The sequence below is a fragment of the Scomber scombrus genome, chromosome 16 (genome assembly GCF_963691925.1).
Source record: "Scomber scombrus chromosome 16, fScoSco1.1, whole genome shotgun sequence".
In the NCBI taxonomy this organism is placed as follows: Eukaryota; Metazoa; Chordata; class Actinopteri; order Scombriformes; family Scombridae; genus Scomber; species Scomber scombrus.
The window spans coordinates 12,892,014-12,913,124 of NC_084985.1; positions in this window are offsets into that span (position 1 = coordinate 12,892,014).

The following is a 21,111-nucleotide window of genomic DNA, read 5'->3' on the forward strand; positions in this document are numbered from 1 at the left end:
ACTTTCATTTACAACGTATTTGCAATGGCAAATTAAGGTCATTGGTATTATTTTGTTCCAGTGAAAGAAGCAGCACGAGTTTTAATTAACACATAGAAAAGTAAGAATGTAGCAGTTATAGAGTGGGTGGGTAGACACATAGATCCAAACTGGACACCTGATTTTTCATGTTTTTGATATGTTGACAAAAACATTAATTCTCTACTTATTGTAACTTACCCATCATACTGATGCTGTTTTAAAAAATAACACAATTCATTTAATTACAAAAGGCAGACACAAATCAAAAGCTGTTTTCTTTCTTTCTTTTCAAAATGTAATACCACAGTGATTTACCGGTTAAAAACAAAAGGACACACATGACATAAAATTAGGAGAGGATGTCTGAGCGTCTTTGCATCAGACACACTATAAGGACATCTTGGGATTAAGACTGTTTTAAGAGAGTAAGTAGACATAAAGGTCAGCAAAGCTGGCCTACATTATATCATTAAGCTCTAGCGAGGTACTGTACCATACACAAATAAATATGAATGCCCTAACTGCATTCCCATGATACATTTTAGACAGGCCTACTTCTGAGTTCATGGCTACGACATAACAGTACGACTTGGTACCACAATGAAAATGAGTTTGTCACTTTGGCTTCTTGAAACAAGTCAGCCAAATGCATCCTTTTCACATCATGTCACTTTGCTGACATCATAATTATTACAAAGACAGGCTACTTGCAAACTATTTTTACCAAGTTGGGCACTGGGAGTGTATTGCCGGTTGAGCTCCTCATCCTGGAAATATGACTTGACGATGACAACTACATTTTAGCTCTTGTTCCCCCTCATCTTCAAATTAAATTTACACTGACTACTTTGATACGTACAGAGTGAGTGTTTACATCCCTGTGGACTGTGTGAAAAATAAATAAACCAAAACTATCACATCCGCAAACAACCAACAACAAATCTGACATATTTACCATAACAGCCGTTCTGAACTTTGGTCTAAATGAAACACATCCATAAAATAAGTGTTTGTTCTGCACCGTCCTTTGAAGTTGGATTTGTTTTTGCTCTTTAATGATTTCTTTCTTCTGATGATGATGGAAGCCGTGCTGACACCTTCTTTTGCTTCATCAAGTTCCGCTGCACAATTACATGAATTTACTTTCAATAAATTACCATCTTTGCATACATCAGTCAAATCATCCAGCTGAGGCATTCACAAACAATATGCATTATTAATTTCATTGTCAGTGTTTATTTGGTTAACTTGTAACCGACTTGGACAGCCCATTGCCTTGATGATGCATTTAAAAGCATCAGGGTCGGCTTTTTAAAAGGAAATCAGGGGATGACATGCTTCCACACACCACTTCGCTCCCTGCTGAGGCCACAGAGGGAAAAAAGACTGAACTCCAGTGAAAGACCAATCAAAAACTCAAAAGATGCATCGTGAGCTGTCGAAGCCAAAACAACAGAATCAGGAAGATCATCCACATCACAGCGATTCCCAGTGAGTGGCTGCTCACACTGATTGACTATATTTCAATTTAACAAGTTACTCCTGTCTACTGTTATTAATTGGATAAATACATTGTATTGATAAAAGAGAAGAAAACAACATGAGCAAACAAAGAAGTTCAGCAAGAAACTTTCTCTCATTATGCGTCAAGTGAGGAGTTCAGTCATCACTCCAAATGAGACAAGAGAGCTAAAAACCTCATCGGAATATTTCAAAACATCTTCCGAACAGCTAACATCAAATAAAGTAACATATTTTACTTCATTTGCTATCAGTGTGTGGCATTTCGTCCATGGATTCTGTATATGAACATAGAAAGATCAACGGGGAAAGGTCAGTGAGAAGTTGTGACAGAGAAAGTTTCAGAGAACGATGCATCCCAAATAGACATGTCTGCTAATGGCAGGAAAAACACAGAGAGTGAAGACAAATCAGAGCAAAGAAGCACCTTCTAAAAGTGTCATGTTGCAGCCATCCATTTAGCCCCGAGGGGACCTGGAGGGTGCTGCGATGGCAGCTCTCATCTGCCATCAAACTATCATCCTAGATGACAGCTCTTAGGTACACTCCCAGCTAAATTCCAAACTCTTGCACTGGCTTACAATGGACAAAAAACAGGAGGAGGGGCGCACCATCTTGCCATCATTTCAACTGTGCATTAGTGCTGCACTACTGTAAAAACACAAAAGCTGAGGGTTCTGTTTCCATATGTACAGAAGCAAAAAGAGATGAATTGTAGGGAAATTGAGCTAATTATTGCACTTTGATGAGGAACATGGGTAATGGCATATAAGATGTTAATCAGGTGGAACAGAATGGGCAAATTCCAATATTACAAAGATGGAAACCTCTTTCATTTCCAACTCTAAAAATACAGTTAACTGTCATTTTTTGACATCTTAACAGAACTAAACTAGGAAAACTGCCTCATGGTTTCATGCCTCTGCCAACCAGTCAAGCTGCAGTTTACATCCATGTCTTTCCAGATTTATATAATATTTGTAGTTAAGACTTTGAAGGGATTTAATAAAATGTATTAAGTGTATTTCCTTGTATGTGTTTGCATATTTGTCAAATAAATCTGGTTCTGATAAAATACAAAGTTGTAGATATGACAGTAGATGATGCTTCAGATTTGGACGTTACTGCAAAGAAGCTACAAATTCTAAAATATAAATGCTTCACACACATGTTCACCCCAGTGGCACAGAAGATCTATACAATCACCACAGTTTCAAGGTGGGCACCCACGATCCAATTCAGTATCCAACCAAATGTGAAGTATGGTCACAATCTCCTCCTCTGTTCCTGAGTTATGGTGAGTAATAGCCAGAGAAGTGTTTTTTGCAGAAACATATATCACAGTGAAGTTGACCTTTGACCTTTTGGATATAAAATATCATAATGTCATTTTATCCTATTAGACATTTGTGTGAAACTTTGTGTATGAATTCTCGAGTTGGCCAAAATTGGCCAAATTCTAATCAATTCATCTTTGAGTTCAAGTGTACCAAATTAAGCCAAATTTGAAATAAATCCTCCAAGGTGTTCCTGAGAACACGTTTACAAAAATGGGACAGACGGACAACCTGAAAGTATGGCTGTCAATGGTTCAGAGGTGTAAACATGTCGACTGACTGAATGCAAATAGCACACAGCACTTTAGCATAAAGCAGAGCACTTTGACTGTGACGGTCGCTGAAAATACTGACTATAGCACTTTGTATGATTTTATGTTGTTTGATGTTCTGTTTGTCCCTTTTTTAATGATGCTGCTCCTCATGCCTTTTAAATTGCCCCTCTGGGACAAATAAAGTGTTTTGAATTGAATTGAATTATTGAGAGACAATGAAAATTTGCAATTAGAAAAATCTGGCATACAGTATGTATATGACTTTTACAAGCATGTATTTATCATGATAGCATCACTCAGAAGAGTGTTGAATTGTTAGAACCAGCCTATATTGTGAGTGATTTTTAAGCACAAAAGAAAAAAAGAAAAATCCTTAAAAGCTGTATGTGGACAGATTTGTTACCAAATCATTTCAATTAGTTATAATTCCAAAAGAATACAGAAATTGTTTTTTCTTTTTTTTTAAATTATATAATTGAATGTCACTGATCAGCACCTATTTGTGGCAGAGAGTGAAACAAGCTGTGGAGACAAAACTAAAAACACAAAGCTGTTAGAATTAAAAAAAAAAAAAAAAGGATTTTTTTTTTTATGTTAAATTACTTAAATTACATCAATAACTTGAAGTTGAGTCACCGTTAAATTTGAAGTGGCTTTTCGTTTGCTTTCCAGAGTCATGTTTTATGTCACTGCATCAATGCATGACCCTAAAGTGGATGAGTGCCTGGCGCCAGTAGAGACGCATTGAGAGAGCTGGGACTCTGGGATTCCTGCTTTATCTGCCAGGCCTAATGATGGCATCCACCTGCTGTTTTATGGTCACAGCTGGAGCAGTGCAGCTCCCATTTGGCCTAAAGTGCACAATCTCTCTCTCTCTCTCTCTCGCTCTCTCTTTCTCTCTTTGCCTTATTCGTTCTCGTCTTCTTTACTCTTTCCCTTAGTCTATGCTTTCTCTCATACTTTCATCTCACTCATTCACCAACCTGCTCTCAACATCCTCTTTAAAAAAAAAAAGAAAAAGAAAAGAAAAAAAAAACTCCCCATTCACCAGCCTTCCTTCACTTTGCCGTCTTCTTTTGTGGCTCATTGCCTTGATGTTCTTTTTATGGTCAACAGCCACGAGCTCCTCATCTGAGCTAGTCTGGCCTCATGTGTTTCAGGAGGGGATGAGTAGATGAGGGGGTGAAGGCCCACGAGGTGCCTATACCGCCAAACATCAGAACAATATGTCACACAGCTGCCTGATGACCTCGACCATTCAACCTTGCAGGGCTCTGACTGTGCATCCCCATCCTGAGGGTAGCTGCAACATGAAGGCAATACATCTTTTTCACACAGCAAAATATTCTTACTTTGTTATCACATGATTCCCATACAGGTCCATGACACAGTCAGCACCCAACACTGGCTGCCTCGGGCATCTCTTGCAATTTAAGCCAATTCCCTGTTTTTGAAATGTATTCCATAATAAAACATATTTTATCAAAACACACAACTTGGGTAACATTATATGGTCTTGAATGCATAAATAGATATTTTGCCTGTGTGCAGTTGTAGATGTGGTGACACACAGTTGTAAAAAGGCAACACAATGTATCATCTGTTGCTCATGGTGACAGTTTCATTTTAAAGCTGAATGAATCAACTGTTTTATATGAACAAACAAACAACTAGTGTAGGTGAAAGGGGCCGCTCATAGTGAGAGAATTATCACCTAACTCGCTGTTCTCACTTCTACGAGGCGTTCATACACTGATGGCAGGGGCAACCATGCAGGGTGCCAACCTGCTCATCAGGAGGAGACTAACCATTCATACCCATTCATACAGATTCATACACCGTTGTCACAGCAACACGAGCAATTTCAGGTTAAGTATTTTGCCCAAGGACACATCGACATGTGGACTGGAAGAGCTGGAAATTGAACCGCCAATCTTCCAATTGGTGGAAGACCGCTCTACCTCCTGAGCCACAGTTAAAATTATAAATTCTTTTAAGGTGGCAATATGTCAGGTTATGTTCATAGCGGGCTGAGCTGGCCCAATATTTAAATTTGAAATCATTAGGCAAATATTTGTATACAGATTGTACATAAAGTAGTAATAACGATGTAACATTGCTCCAAATTTTGTCAAAATCTGACCAGTAACGTCCATGGTGCAACTGGAACAAGTTAAGATGCATCATTTTCCTATCCTTACCAAACTCAGAGCATTATTGTTAAAAGACAATATTCGAGGATAATTTAAAAGAAGGGTTAGGGTTAGAGGGTTAGGGTTACATAGGGTTAGGGTTAGGGTTATAGGGTAAGGGTTACATATCAAACATATCAAAAAAGACGAAAGAAGAGACCAAATACATGACACACATAAAAAAAGGTGAATACATATGTATGTATTGACTACGCATCTTTTTCTTGAGGAACCTGAGTCTGTGTTTGGAATGATAATCTAACTTCTGAGCCACCGTTTCACAGTTATGCTGGGCACCATCGCTATGCTTTGCTAGACTCTCAATATCTAACTCAGTACACAGACGGGTTGCACTTAAAGCTGAACAGCAAGGAATTTGTTACCAATGTATCAGTAGAATTTTCAAATGATAAACTTCACCCAAACTTGCTACCCTTTTATACCCTATCAGGATCATAATTTTCAACTCAATCAAGAAACCCTCAACTGGCCAGATTTTAGACAGGTGATCTCTAAGGAACCTCACAGCAGATGTTTTCTAGACAACTTCTGACTGACTTGACTGAAGAAGATTGGAGTTTGGACTAAAAATAGGAGCAACAAATCATTTCTGGGAGACAAGCTGAAATTACTCAACAGCAGAAGGGGAAAAAATCATGATCGCAGCTCAGGCCCATCAACAACCCAAGACGTCCTCAGAGAGAGGCACCAGCTTGACAACATGTCAATATCACTTTGAGTGCTTCTCAGCGAACACAGCTCTTTGGGAAATCTCATTTACTTCAACAGCTTTACACACACAAAAAAGACAGTGAACATTTGACGAATGCTTGAAAAAAAACCCCGGAGTAGTTGATCTTTGAGGCCGCAGGAAGACTATTTAAGAAAAAAAAAAAAAAGTAAGACAACACTTCTTTGTTGATCACTGTCAATGCATTTACTGGACCAGACGGTGTTGTCTAACTTTCGGCAGCTAACGCCCGTCTGTCGGAGATCTTACGCTCACAGGAAAGAAATCGCTCTCCTTGAGTTTAGCCTCTGGTTCGGCTGCCTCTTAAATCTGTCACTCATACGCCTCTCAGAAGCTGACAGGATGATTGAATACAAGCACATATTAACAGTGACAACTTCAGCTGCAGTTAAGCAGACCTGAGCAAACAGAGCATTGTGGTAGGCAGGCACGAAACAGACACAGCTCTCAGTCACTCCACAGGCATGAAGGCAAAACAGAAAGGGATGAAATTTAACAAAGACATGACTTGAGTTTATTTATATTAATGAAACATGCCTCAGATAATGGTGGCTTTAAATTTTTGCCATGTGGTATAAGGACAGGGTAGTGGGTAACGTGAACAAGGATCTTATTTTGAGGAACTGCACATATTAGTGAATATGCATATTGGAGCATGTCTTGCAATTTCCATATTTAGCTCCACACCCTTAGGTGGTTCTCTCAGTCTCCAGGGGGGACAGCCACTCTTGAGCGTGATTTGTCCCAGGGGCTGTTACACATGCTGAATAAACATGAGCCTAATCCTCCTTCCGCTACACTTGTAAGGGGTCAAAGTTTGTATTTACACAAACAGCAAATCCACTTACAATCAAAATGTGTTTTGAGAATGGGCCATTATATAGAGACTACATTCTAGCCAACATAACATTTTGATTTCTTCTGTATGTACATTATACGTGACATTTGCCTAAATGAATGTTTGGACATTTTTTAGTAATTCATCATTAGGATTTTAGCAGTGTATCAACACAACTCAAGGAAGAATACAGCCAATTTCTTTCATTTACAATCTTAGTGTAAATGTCTCCAATCTGTTCCAACTATGAACTGCAGCAGCAAATGTGTTGCAATTTAGCATGGTACAACTTTAAATAGCGATATAAAGTAATTGGACCATTTATTGCTTTAATCTTTGAGTGTTCTCATCAAGATGCGTATCAAATACTTTCCATCAAAGATAATATTCCTTTAGGCCTCTAGATAATCTTTTGTTCTAAAAGAAACTCTGCATCTTCTGGATACTAAGCAGATAGGGAAAATATATTGGCCTCTTTAGGATTTAGGGAGTGTTAGAGCGAATAAATGATGCAAATAGCACTCTCATCTCAAAAACAGACGAATGGCTTTCTGTTTACAGATGGGAGGGTTTGTCAGTCGTCAGTTTGTGAGTGCCCTAACTAACATCTTGCATGTCCTCTGCAATGTGTTCAGATAAATCTGGTTGTCTTGTGGCTTCCTAAGGTGAAAGGGATTTGAAATGTGACCAAAATGCTGGCTGGGCAAGGTTGAAGGTTTATATGATAGACCTCTCTATTATAGAACTAATTAGAAGACAAATTATGTCCATGTAATTTATAGAACTTGACTTCCTACTTTCTAAAACTAACTGTAGTTGTGACCAAATCAACAACAGTTTTGAAACAGAACTGTATGCTTAAATATCAATGTGAACAACACATTCCTCTACAGTGACTGGGATTATGAGACAAAAACAGAACAGGAAATGCATTTTAGCTCAACTTATTTGTCAATTATATTAATTACATGACTATTATGGTAATTCATTAATGATTGTGGCCAAAAAGGAAGAAAACATTGAAAAATATCAGCATTGCCAATTTTCTTATTTTCTATGATAGTAAATTCAATATCAGAAATCTGTTCTGACAAAACAAGCACATTGAAAATACAAGAAACTGTGATGACTATTAATATAATGATTGAATTAACTGATAATGACAATATTCATTATTTATAGCCCTATAATTTACAATTGTTCGTCATGTCTATTTACATTTAAAGAAGCAGAAGAACTTTGGTCATGGTTTAATAAGGCTTTGGTCACCCAAACGTTTCTCAAGGATACAGTTACAGAAATGATAATTAACAAGGGTCTGCATTCATTCAAACAAAGATATCTGTGTGCAAGCTAAAATATTCAGACATTGATTTCTATTTAAAGGCCAGTTAGCACTGACAAATTACAGTTGGACAGGGGCTGGACTTAGAATACTTATGTGCATGATAATACTCGATGGGGATAGCAAACATCAAACTGGCTAAAACCTTGTTTAGACCTACAAAACATAAAGTAAATGATGCTACGTCACAATATCTAATTATATGTCACAGCACTACACTCAAGAGGCTAATCAAGAGTGATTTTGCATGATTGTGGACAATTATGTGCAATCTGATGATTTACAAGGCTGCAACAACTGGATTACAACAATGTTGTTAAGGTTAGGTTAAAGTTTTGGTCAGAGTTAGATAAGAAACAACAACAGTTAAACATCATTCACAGCCATAAATTTGCAAGAGTAAGGATATTAAGCCAGTTAATGGGCTTTGAAGGTAAATGTATCCATTAATAAAAATCTACCACAATCTTTTACTTTCCACCTTGCAAATTCAGTGCCATGCAGCCATCTTTTTCAAGGATCATCCACATAATCTTTTAATACTGAGAGAATATATATCTCACATTTTCTTCAGGGCATCTTGTTTTTTTAAGATTTTATAGTGGCATGATGGTCAGTAATCAGTGCAGCAGTGTAGCCATCCCAACCCATATGCATGAGATTAAAATAGATTCATTACTTTTGGCAAAAGTACATGAAAAATCCATACAATAAAAATCTAAATGGTCACTTAAAATATTAATTTACCAAAGTGTGCAGTACGAGCTTTGAATGTAACAGACCAGCAATGTTTCCTACTGCTTTCATCTGCCAACCAGATGACTGACAGTGGTACATCCACCAATCAGGGTTTACATGCTACAAAACAGTGTGGTGGTCCTTGTAGGTTTGAGTCCAAATGTAAAATTCAAACTAATTTAGAAATATCTCTTGCTAGAATACGACCACAAGGCTTTGTTTATTTAAAAAAATGGTTTCCCATAAAGCAATTTTAAAGACGTGACATGATTCCCTTTTTTTCTGCTGTTTTTGTGCTTTAATTGTGAAATATACAGCACAACTGGAGTAAGCAACCCACTTTTAATTGTCATTTTTTATTGCAAAACTACCTCCTTCTTCCTTCCACCAATTAGGGAATAAAAAGAGAATTTGTCTTTAGACTTTATCTCTGTATGTGCTCCATCTCCCTACTAAATCATTCAAGAGCACAGTGCTTCTCATTAGCCCGCTTAGCAAAACTTCCTCAAAAATCAAATAAATCAGTGCCCGGGAATAGAAATTAAAGTCCTGCCTGCAAGCTCTTGGGATTTTTTTTTTCTCCAGTCTTCCTTTCAAAGAAAACCCATACTTAAGATTTAGAGTACTGCAGTCCTGAAGACTGGCTTAGCTTCACCCTTGGGTGCCACCACAATAAGGGGAAACATGAACGTGTTATGAGACAAACTGTATTGGCTATTACAGCTAAGAACAGGCCCTGTTAAGAAACTGAAACAGAGGTGTGATTGGGGGGGGGGGGGGGGGGGGCATTGTACAGAGTGTTCTGGTGGCCTTGGGATCTAACACACTGATCATCTAATTGCATTGTGCATTATGGGACCTTTGTTGCTTATGTCATCTCTCCTCTACAGTATGTCTCCACACCTGTCACATTTCTACTGACTATTACTACAAATAAAGGCAAATATAGAGCCCAAAAAATACTAAGATGAGTGGTGGGTGATATTTATATCATGGTAGCTATGCCTTAAATGTGTCTGCTTGTATTGGATGTAATGCAACAAACAATTATTTTCATACTCAAATAATGGATTATTCAAAAAATCTTTTTAAAAGAAGACAAGGAAGATGTTAAGACAACTACATGCAGCAAATTCTCACATTTGAGATGACAAGCTACTTAAGAAGTAAAGTAGATTAATTTTATGTTGATCAACTAACAGATGAATCGACTGAGAGTTGATAAGTGGTGTGAACCTTCACTCTCCTCACGTTTCCATTTGATTCTACAATGCATCACGATGCATCTCGAAGAACCTCTACGTATCATATCCTCAATTTTCACTGCCCTCGAAGTTGAGCTTCGCCTTTTTCTTTCCGTCACAATCACATCTAGGAAATCGATTTTTGACTTTTATGAATCAATGCAGAAGCATCCACATCTGCATCACAATACATCTAAGAATTGATTATTCCCCACACCCCTAAATATGATAAAGTTTCTTGGTTTTTACAGTAATGAATTCACAGACTTTGACAGAAACAGACACGCACATCTGGTTATTTTATCCACCAACAGTCTCTCAAGTGACAATCGTATTCTGTAAAATGATATTCTGATATAAAATGACATACCATGATACAGGATTTTATCCATATCACCCAATCAAAGGTGTGATAGTGACAATATATGCAGTCATAAACATTCAACTGCACGTTAGGACAGTTTCAAATAAAATGAATACTATATTCAATTGCATGAGTTCGATTTCAGCCATAAAATGACACACTTTTAAGCATTTTTATGTGACTGCGGACAGAAAATGTTTGGCAGCTTCTTATCAAGAGCTTTAATCTGTACGTTACTGTTAAATAATGAAGAGCTTTCCAGGCAGCAGATTCCCTTTGTGAGAAAAGAGTCAATACATCCCCGAACAAAAAGCCTGCTAAAAACATCACCACAAATAAAGGACAGAAACTGAGGAGAATGATACTGCATTAATGTGTCATCAATTTCAGCTCAAACTATCATCAGTGATATGATTTTTTTTCAAAGCCAGAAACAATCCTCTTGAGATTTTTTACTTTCAGTTCATGATCTGTGTTTTTTTTTATTTTTTGTTTGTTTTTGTTTATTTCTCCCTTCATTCCCACCCGCCTAGCAGAAACGATCATCGATTAAATGCAAGCCAACATCTGACGCTGTTTGGGCTCGGTTTGTTTATGGAGGGTGATGGCTAGCCGCTGAGATGCAGGACTCACTTGGGACTGGACCAGTCAAATCTCGTCAGGCCCTGGATGACTAGATGAAACAGCCGTTCAAGGCCCATCCACACAGGTTTGCTTTCAAAAGACAGCATGGCATGAGGCCTGGGAGACGCAACTGCCCATGGGTGCATTTATAAAAAAATATATATATAAAAAAAAGAGAGCTTAAAAAAGAGTAGTGAGGAATGGAAAAAGAAAAACATGATTTATTCAGCATGTTTACGGTTTACTTTTTCTTGGAGAGCAGATTCATTTTTTAAGCATAAAATAGATATGAAAACCCAAATGTATGAACTTTTGATTCCTGAATTTGACGTCAGCACAGATCACCTGTTAAAAAGACAGACTTTGACGCCTTCCATCTTCATGATGAAGTTCAGTTTTTTTCAGTTTTTCTGTATTTAGCATCAGCGATTCAGAAGAGTTAGAGGTTGGGGTTTCAGGTTAATACTACAGAGTGAACAGGTCACAGTCTCACTTGATTAGGCCTCACAAAGGAATATCAGTGCAGTACAAAAATAATTACACAGCTATGATTTAATTGTGGTTGGGGATGATGTGGTGTGTGACAGGCTCAGTAATAAACTAGTCAAACAAAGATATATGAGTCACAAAGTTACAGAGTTCTTAGTAGGAAAACACAATTACTAAAACTCAAGGTCCTCTCATTGGGAACATTTTTAGAGCTTTCACCTGCATCTTTTGGCCTTCGTCAGTGGAGCAGATAGTAAAGACAAAGTCAAGCACTTTGAATTGCCTTGTTGTTGACGCTATACAAAAACCTTTATTGCCTTGCCTGTTGGGGGGTTGTACTTTCCAAAAGTACACGACAAAAAAATGAGGAAGTGCTCCAATATTGATTTAGGACCAGTTTAGGACAATGGGGAACACATTTCTCTTGGTTTGATTATATAAAAGATAAAATTAGACTTGTTGTTGTTTGACATATAGACAAGAGAAAAAGAGAGAGCGCAAATGAGCTGAGAGCAGAAGTGAGTGAGAGAGAGAGACAGTGCGGCGGTGGTTGACTGAGGAGAGCGAGCGGCGGTAGCAAGAACAAAGCAGAGAAATATAACAACATTTTTCTGATTGTTTTGTGGCAGGTACCTTGTAAAGCACAAATGAATAAGACTTTGACTAACACACTGATTTAATGTTTCTGTTTAATTTTGCTCCTGTGCATTTCTCTTTTTCAGTCATTCATTCCATCCATCTCATGCAGCAGTAAATACAAAGACAACAGGACAAATGTTGTTTTGAATTTGGATTGTATCTACCCGATCAGGCCCAAGTAGAGCCTATATGAGAATTGCTCCACATGCATTAAAGACTCTCTGTTCAGTGTCGCGTCAGCTGCTGAGAACTGCTTTTTAACAATGAAAGGTTGGACTAAACAATTACATTTCAAAATAGTAGTGTCTGTAAGTGTATATGATTGTTTTGTGATTGTGTGTGAACAAACCATCTTACTGTGATCCTGTGTATGTACATATGTGTTCTCAGGTCTCTCTTGCATTAGAGATTTTTTTAAATAAAAGGTTAATAATAATGATGAGGGAGCTTTAACAAGAGGACAATTACACTTTCTATAAAAAGACCATTGTATCGTACCAGCTTGAGGAGGAAATGGAGCTGAGGCAAGAAGATGGAGAAAGAGCAACGAGAGGAGGACACTATGGCTACATCATTGGATCGACCAGAACAGCAAAACACACACAGATTTTTTCTGCTGCCGTGAAGGAGATTTCCGAACCGCTATTAAAGAGGTTAGCCAATGGCAAGGATGCAAAGAATAAACCAACATGACAAAATTGTGCATCTCTCCTAGCTATGTTTTGATCAGAATTTTGGTTTGCTTCACAGAGAGCAGAGAATTACTTGCAGGTGGGACGGAACTACACAGAAAGAGTGTACATCTCCACCAGGGAAATATATCCAAGGATAAAAGATTGTTTTATAAGCGACATCATAATTACCATGAGTTATAAATGCAGATGTGTGTTTTGATGAGTGAGTCACTAAATTTTAAAAGGTGGGTGTATCACCTCAGGATTTTTGTTTTACAATTTAATTCTGCATATTATTGCAAAAGCTAAAATACGGCTGCATGTTTTGGGAAATGAATGACATGAACAGAAGGTGTAGCAGATAGTAGGTCCTTTAACAGCGGGACAAGTGAAAGTAGTTTCTTACCAAATTAAAGTAAATACATACTTTTTTTTTAACTTAAGTCACTTTCTTACAGACAATTCAAGAAAAATGTCTCTTCAGATGAAATCTAAACGCAGAACTCATGCACTGGCGTCTCTATTAAAACATCATGTAATTAACACCTTTCCTCCACTTCTGAATTCCTGATCATCATTCTCATCACAACTGCCTGTTTTTTTTTTTCCTGAAGTCAGAGCCTCTCTAGCACTGTCACATGTAGCCTATTTAAATTGCAGAACACTTGCAGAGGTTTCTCAAGAGGACACATGTATAACGGAAGTGTCCACCATTAAGCAAGTTAATAAATATATAAAAAATAGCGCCAATGCAAATGAGGGTTACGACGAGACTACTTTGAGGCGACTTTGTGATGCAGCAGCTATTCATCACTGTGGCTGAAGATGCACTCATCACTGTCCTTAGCTTTATCTAATGAAGCCCCCATATGCAAATGAGCCTGTCCCTTTTCCTTTATTTTTCCTCTTCTATGTTTACAGCTGTGAATGTGGGAAAGGGGTGTAACAATACAGCAGCAATGTTACAACACAAGCACTCTAAATTCACAAGATAATGTATGGATAGAGGACACGATATATATATATATATACTTACTATTCTTCCAGGTGTATCTCTTGCAGCATTCACTGAGTGACTGCTTCCACATTATATTACAGCCCTTTAGAGCTGTTAGCAGAGTCCAGACTGAAACAAATCTGTCACAAACATAATAAGTTATTGTCCAGGCTGTCCTCAAGGGAAAAATTACAATATAGGTCAATTTAGAAAATAATAGAAAATTTAGGCTGGCAGGAATGACCTATAGTAAGGTTCTGCCATCTTGCGGCTGTAGTAATTATGACCCAAGGAAGTGACGCAGTTTAGATGATGTCAATAAGACAACGACTTGATAGGATGACTTTGCCACATTAGGTGGTGGCGGGTTAGGCGGATGGCTACATAGTTAAATGCTGCAGGAGACCACTGTTCACTTTTCGTTTCATTCTTCCAACCCTGAATTGGGACATCTTTTTAAATAACATAATGTTGTGGTGTTAAGTGTTGCCATGACTACAAAGGTTGCATAACTTTAAACCTGCAGTGTAAAACTTTTACATATAAATGAACGTCTGTTACATTCAAGCCCTTGCCAAACAATTTGACATAATGCTTTCCTAATCCTTTCACCACCACATCTCTCTGTATTTCACAGTATACCAGAGTTTTTAATCTGATGTCAGGTTTGCCATTCCCACACTGGCTGGATGAATGCATACTACACATGCTCTGCGGGTACAGCATGCACACTACAGACTGCTGCCAGCCAACCTGGCTAACTTCCATTTAGCTCTCTGCTTATTTGAATGAGGATAAAATAATTGAATCATGCAGCTCTTCAAGACTTTTCAAATGTTATCAAACTAAATGATCAAACTCGACATTCATCAAAAATCAATATCAAATCAAATTTGAGGCTTGGCTTCAGTAACAGTGTATAGAGCTTAACAACCAAATTTCATAGATAAGGGTTAGAAATGTAAAATGCAACACCAAAGATGGACAGCTCCACCATGCATGATGCCTCACAGCTGTTCTTACACACTTCTGCCTTTCAACAATACACACACAGCTCAGGTGGCATCACCTAACACATAATGTTCCTTTCTTTATGTTTCTTGGACACACTGTGCGTCACACACACTGCAGTAGCAATACAAAGCTTATCACATGTTCATCAACACAGGCTCCTCCACAAACAATAACCAAGACACTCCCCTCCTTTGGTATGACACTGTTATCTTTGTAGTTTATGTTTGTCTTAATGCATTCTCAACACACTTCCATGTACACACAGTATAGTATATAAAAATGACCGTAAACAAGTGTGTTTACTTGGATGAAAAATTGCCTCTCTCATACAAGATGAGATACTGATACTGGAATTTAAGATACTGATACTCAGATTTATAATTGTATCATCAAAGATAAAAACTGCCTTGAAACTGAGGCCTATATTTGTGGACAATGTTTCTGTATTGCCATTTTTGCTTATAAAATGTACCTAAAATACAGTATCATACAGATACCAGACTAAACATCTGATTGTGTATAATGTGAACATTTCATCAAAGATCAAATGTGAGGTCCCACATGTATCAAAAGAAGCAACAGACAACACTTAAAAGCTTTAGAATGTAACTGAATTTGGGTTTCTGATCTTGAGAGAATGTATAAATGTTGGCTTTTCAAAACATTACCCAAATAAATATGCCCACAGAAACATGAAAAGGTCAGTCTAAGATCAGGATCTTGGACTGGTCCTAACAAAACAGTTACACGGTGTCACCCAAGATTTCCACTTTGCTTGCACAAAGTCAACTGCAGGCACTGTACACACAGACACACACACAGACACACGCACGCACACACACCAGGCCCTTTGTTCATCTTTGAAAAAAATGTTTTCAGTTAGTGCAGCAGACTTGCACAACTTTGAAGTCTGGATTACATGTAGGAACACAAACCAAATGCTATTTACAAACAAAAGCCACTTAAAAGTATATATTTTAAGTGATGATCTCTTTGATCTGTAAAACCTCTTGATGGGGTTTTTGGGATGTAATGTTAAAATCATGTGACTTGCCTTGATAAAGTTGCAAGTAGTGTTGGTTGAGTATTCAACATTATAATTGTACTGTGATAATCTGATCACATGAAGACGACGAAGTGGAACTGTTCACAGTTCACCGTTGGATGGATGAATGGATGAATATCAATATTTCAGAAGACACAATATTTTCTATGTAAGTCTACATAAACAAGCATTTTCTTATTAAGATCCCATAAACCAGTTCTTAAAGAAATGTACTGAGCAGGACATGTTACAGTTAAAAACTAACATAATCACTAAAATCAGTGATCTATGTAAAAGGTGTCAGCATTTCTAAAATTCCTCAAACACATGTTGGGCATTTCTATGCTGTGATCCTCTGACAAATGAATATACTGATGAATTTGTCATTAGGAAATCTATCAGCTCTGCAGATTTATTGGACTGGCTCTGGTTTTGTGCCATTGATTTCAACAATATTGCGAATTCTTAGTTGCTACTGACCTCCAGTGAACTCAGACAGACCCTTTGTAAGAGATAAATTCTTAAAATCTAGAGATCGACTGCATTGGGATGATGTGAAAACACAGTTAATGACTTTTAAATGTTGGGGTCTGAGGAAGCTTGTGGCCTTATTCTGGGATCACTTGGTGAAAACAGAGACCTTTGACTCAGGGATGCCCGCAGATTGATGAGGTGAGAGTAAAACAGCAGGAAGGATGGAGAAAAGTCCTTGAGAGTAAAACACAGGAAGCATCTTGCACAGTCAGCTATAAAGAGAAAAAGCAGTAAATTAAATAATGTGCAGGGAGGAGGAGAACAGAGCTTTGGATTGTGGATTGTCTTCATAGCATTATATGATTTTAGCTCAACAGAAGTAGAAAATAAGTCAAAGAGTGTATAATGAAAAGAGAGCTGAACGGTCGGATAACATATTGTCAGACAGCAGCCATTAGCCAGAGCGCTGCGAAAGCACATCAGGGGAAAACTCAAAGAGATAGAGAGGCAACAAAGAAAGACAGGGGGAAGAGAGAGTGAGGGTGAGAGGCAGAGATGTGAGAGGAGCAAGGGAGAGAGTGCAGAGTGGAGTGTGGAGACTGATTGCCGTTGATCTTCACAATAAGCGGGGCCGACAAGCGGCGAGCGTGCCTCTGCTCCGACACTAATTGCCCGTGAAAGGTGACCCGCGGTGAGGCGGAGGCGCTCAGCTCCGATCGTCCTCGCCGCGCGACGTCCGCCCTGATCGCACGCGACACCAGACAGCCGAGCCGTCACGCCGGCCACCAGCTCCACCAGCTCAACAGCCGGAACCCATCCAGAAAGAGAGACAGACAGAGAGGGGTGAAAGGATAGGGACCAGGAGAATTGAAAGAGTGAGGGGGAAATGGAAAGCGGACAGGGGACAGGAAGAATAGACCAAGATGGAGACTTAAAAGAGGAGTGAGAGCTGGGTAGAAACAAGAGAGAGAATCTGACATGGGGGGGGGGGACCCTACTGAGAAGAGAGACAGAGATAATAAGTGGGACAGGAGATGCAATGGTTGTAAAGGATGAACTGAGAACCTGAATGATAAAAAAAGATAAAACTAATTGCACTACTTCAGTTGCTATGCACTAAATTGGTATATTTTAAACAAACTGCTATGTACTATGTTTGTGTGTGATACTGTTAAAGTGTGTGTAGAGAGAAAGAGGGAGAGGGAGTGAGGAATAAGAACAACCCCTGATTTCTACCACAGGAGTGTTTAACCTTGCATAATTTATTCAAATCTATTAATATACACCAGAACAATGTGATGTAGTTTTCCAAAGTTTTGCAGGAAAATCATCTTCAGTCACAGTTATGAGAAATAAGGAACTATGACTGTAACGAACGATTATTATAACTACCAGCCAGTTATTTTCTTGATCACTCATGAATCGTTCAGTCTACAAATTGTTTAAAAAAAAATGTAACGTCTTTTCTGCCTGACGACTAGTTAATCAACTAATAATTTCAGCAGTGAAATAGAAATAGAAAAAAAATATGAATGTAAACAAAGAGAAGAGTTCATTGGGATCGAACAGAAGGCTGAGAAAGAGAAGGATGCCTCATGATTTTTGAGGCTCCGGAGAGTTAAAAGCAGCAGTCAGGGTGGTAACGGGGGCCACAGACAGTCATGAGAGGATAGAGAAGTGCGAAAAAACAACATAATGGTTACAGATGATCAGACGAAGGGAGGCCGGTGCCATGAGATATAAGAGGGAGGAGAAGGCTATACTGTGAGCGCTGAGAGAATAAAACGGCTGGCTGGAGTTCCGCCACAGACGACAGCTCTCCAATAAGCGGACAGTGTGTGAAGCTGCAGGCCCTCCTCCTACTTCAGCGCTCCTCGTCTTCTATCCAGGACACACAATCAAATGCTGCCCTGATTTCTGCTGCCATACTTCTGCTCTTATTGGATTCATTTACTGAGTTTCCTACACTTAACGCGGTTCAAACAGAAACGTTGCTTAACTAGGAGTAAAAAGGAAAACGCTCTCTACTGAAAAGTATTTTATATGTCACACTACTGTATTATTCCTTTGAAATGCATTTTTCTTGTGCTCACCAAGGCATACCAAACACTTAAGAAATGTGTAGTATTGTAATGACTTCCCGTAACATTTATCAACTTGTTGGGAACTTCCAGAAGCATTTTTACTATTGATTTTCCCTGCTTCCCCTTGGTTTTAAGAGGTTATGAGAGGATAAAGAAGAGAGACGAGCCTGGATCTTTTTACGCAGTGGAGCCAGACAACTGGAGCCCAGTGTGGGGGAAGGAGTGTGGGCAGGCTACAGACCATTTTCCCAGCATAGATACGGAGATATTGGAACGCAGTGGCCATTAATAACAACTCAGTTGTCATCTGCACAGCCATTGAACCCCAGACCGGTCAATATGTGTGGAGAGAGTGAGAAAAAGAGTCTCCCGTGTGCATGTGTGTGGTATGAGCTGAAGCTGCTGCTGCTGCTTGATCATGAAAAAAATATCAGAGAAAACGGCAACACATATTGTAAAACATAGATAAATGTGAAATACATATATTTTATTGTGTCCTTATATTCATAACAAAACATAACATTCAGTGAAGGTATTCTAGACTCAAATATCTGTGTAACAGGAGGCTAATTCACTTTGTGGTTAGCACCACCCTTTGGCAGTGCACAGTATTGTATATTGGCAACACTTGCATGTATGGTTTATGTTAATTAATCTCCTTGCATGAAGACTGCATGCATTATGTATTCAACTTAAGCAGAGTACATGTGTTGGTGATATAATGATCTGTGCTGGTAGGTCAACTTTTTTCTCTACTGTCAGCATCCACAATAAGAGTACACAGTAATTTATTATTGATGAGAGATACAGTAATGAAAACATAAATCGATAGATGTGATTGGATTTGATTGTGTTCAACATTTAATCTGATGTTAAGTTGAGGGAATTGACTCGATTCTGCAAAATAGGACCTGAGGAAAGAAAAACAGTATTTTTGGAAGACTGTCGAGATATATTTTAATTGTAATGAACACTCAAAAATCATAGATATATATCAGACAAAATATTATCATTATTATTATTATTACTACACAAGACAATTTATGATGTCCAAAACTGAGGATTGTCAGAGAGCATTGGCTGAGTGAATAAAGTGAACTGACCAAAGTAACAGTACTGGTTAAAAAAACACACAAAAAACCTTCTTAATTCACAGTAATCATCATATTTCAGTGTCACTTTCCTTAGAAACTTGATTCCCTGTCTATCGCTGTCCTACTGAGTACAGCACAGAAACACACACACACACACACACCAATTACAGCGACTCCAGTCCTAGTTTTAGTTACCTGCACCAGGAGCACCTGACAAGTTTATTCTCTGCAATCATGTCATTTCTTAAGCAGCCGACAATACAAGGACTGGATGGGGATATTCTGAGTGTGCGTGGCAAACAACGCTCAATTAAAGTCATGGAAACTATCAGGTGAACACTGTGAAGTTTGAAGGTGGTGCTCAAAACAACATGTTCAGTTGTTGTCAGTGCAAAAAAGGGTTTGATTTCTTCTTTTAGCGAGGCAGCCTCATTTCCAACCTCAACTGAAATGATGACAGGTTGGCAAATGAGACGATCAAGCACTAACAATTTGTATCCACTCGCTCAGAAACATTAATAAAATGATCTATCATCAAGCTTACAACTGACTTAAAACATGTTGGCCACATCAGGCTGGTCTCCTCAAGTCTTCTACCAAACCAAGCAAACAAACAAGCAAATAAACTTAAATACATACACTGAACTGAAAGAAAACCGCCTTTTTGAAATTAATGTAAATTAATGAATTTAAATATATTAATTAAAATATAAATTAACATATACATTTGTACACTTAAAACTATTTAACAGAATACATTAACAGAAAACACATCTCCAGTTATGAAATGTTGTCTTATGCATTATTTGGTGTTTCACTGTATGAATGACTCACAAATACTGGAGGAAAAGGCACCTTTTTGGAACCTGCACCTACTGTAATAAATATCAGTTTCAGCCTTTGTGAGTATAACAAAGAAATAACAAATTGGGAGTGTGAATATAATGTTTAGGAGCAACTTAGTCTGGTTTGGCCACTAGTCTGTCCTGCAACAATAACTCCTTGTCCTGCATGACATGAGCATAACACAACGTTTATTTTGTGTTGCTTTGCGATATACAAGGATATATTTGTACTGCATTTTCAGCACATTTTAATAAAAAATAATACAGTTTTTGAGCATTTAATATAATATGACATCTAAGCATCAGTTTTTCAAGTATTCTGAAGTAAAGGTTTGTTTATGTGTTTGCTCTCTTAAGAAATGCATCTGTATTTGGGCACAGGTTAAAATTTGAAAATATTTTCCCTCTTTAAATGCAGCTCTTAAGAAAATGTCACATATAACCTGTGAAAGTAACCTGATGACTGAAACTTGAAAATCTGTTTACTTCTTTCATCTGTGAATGCA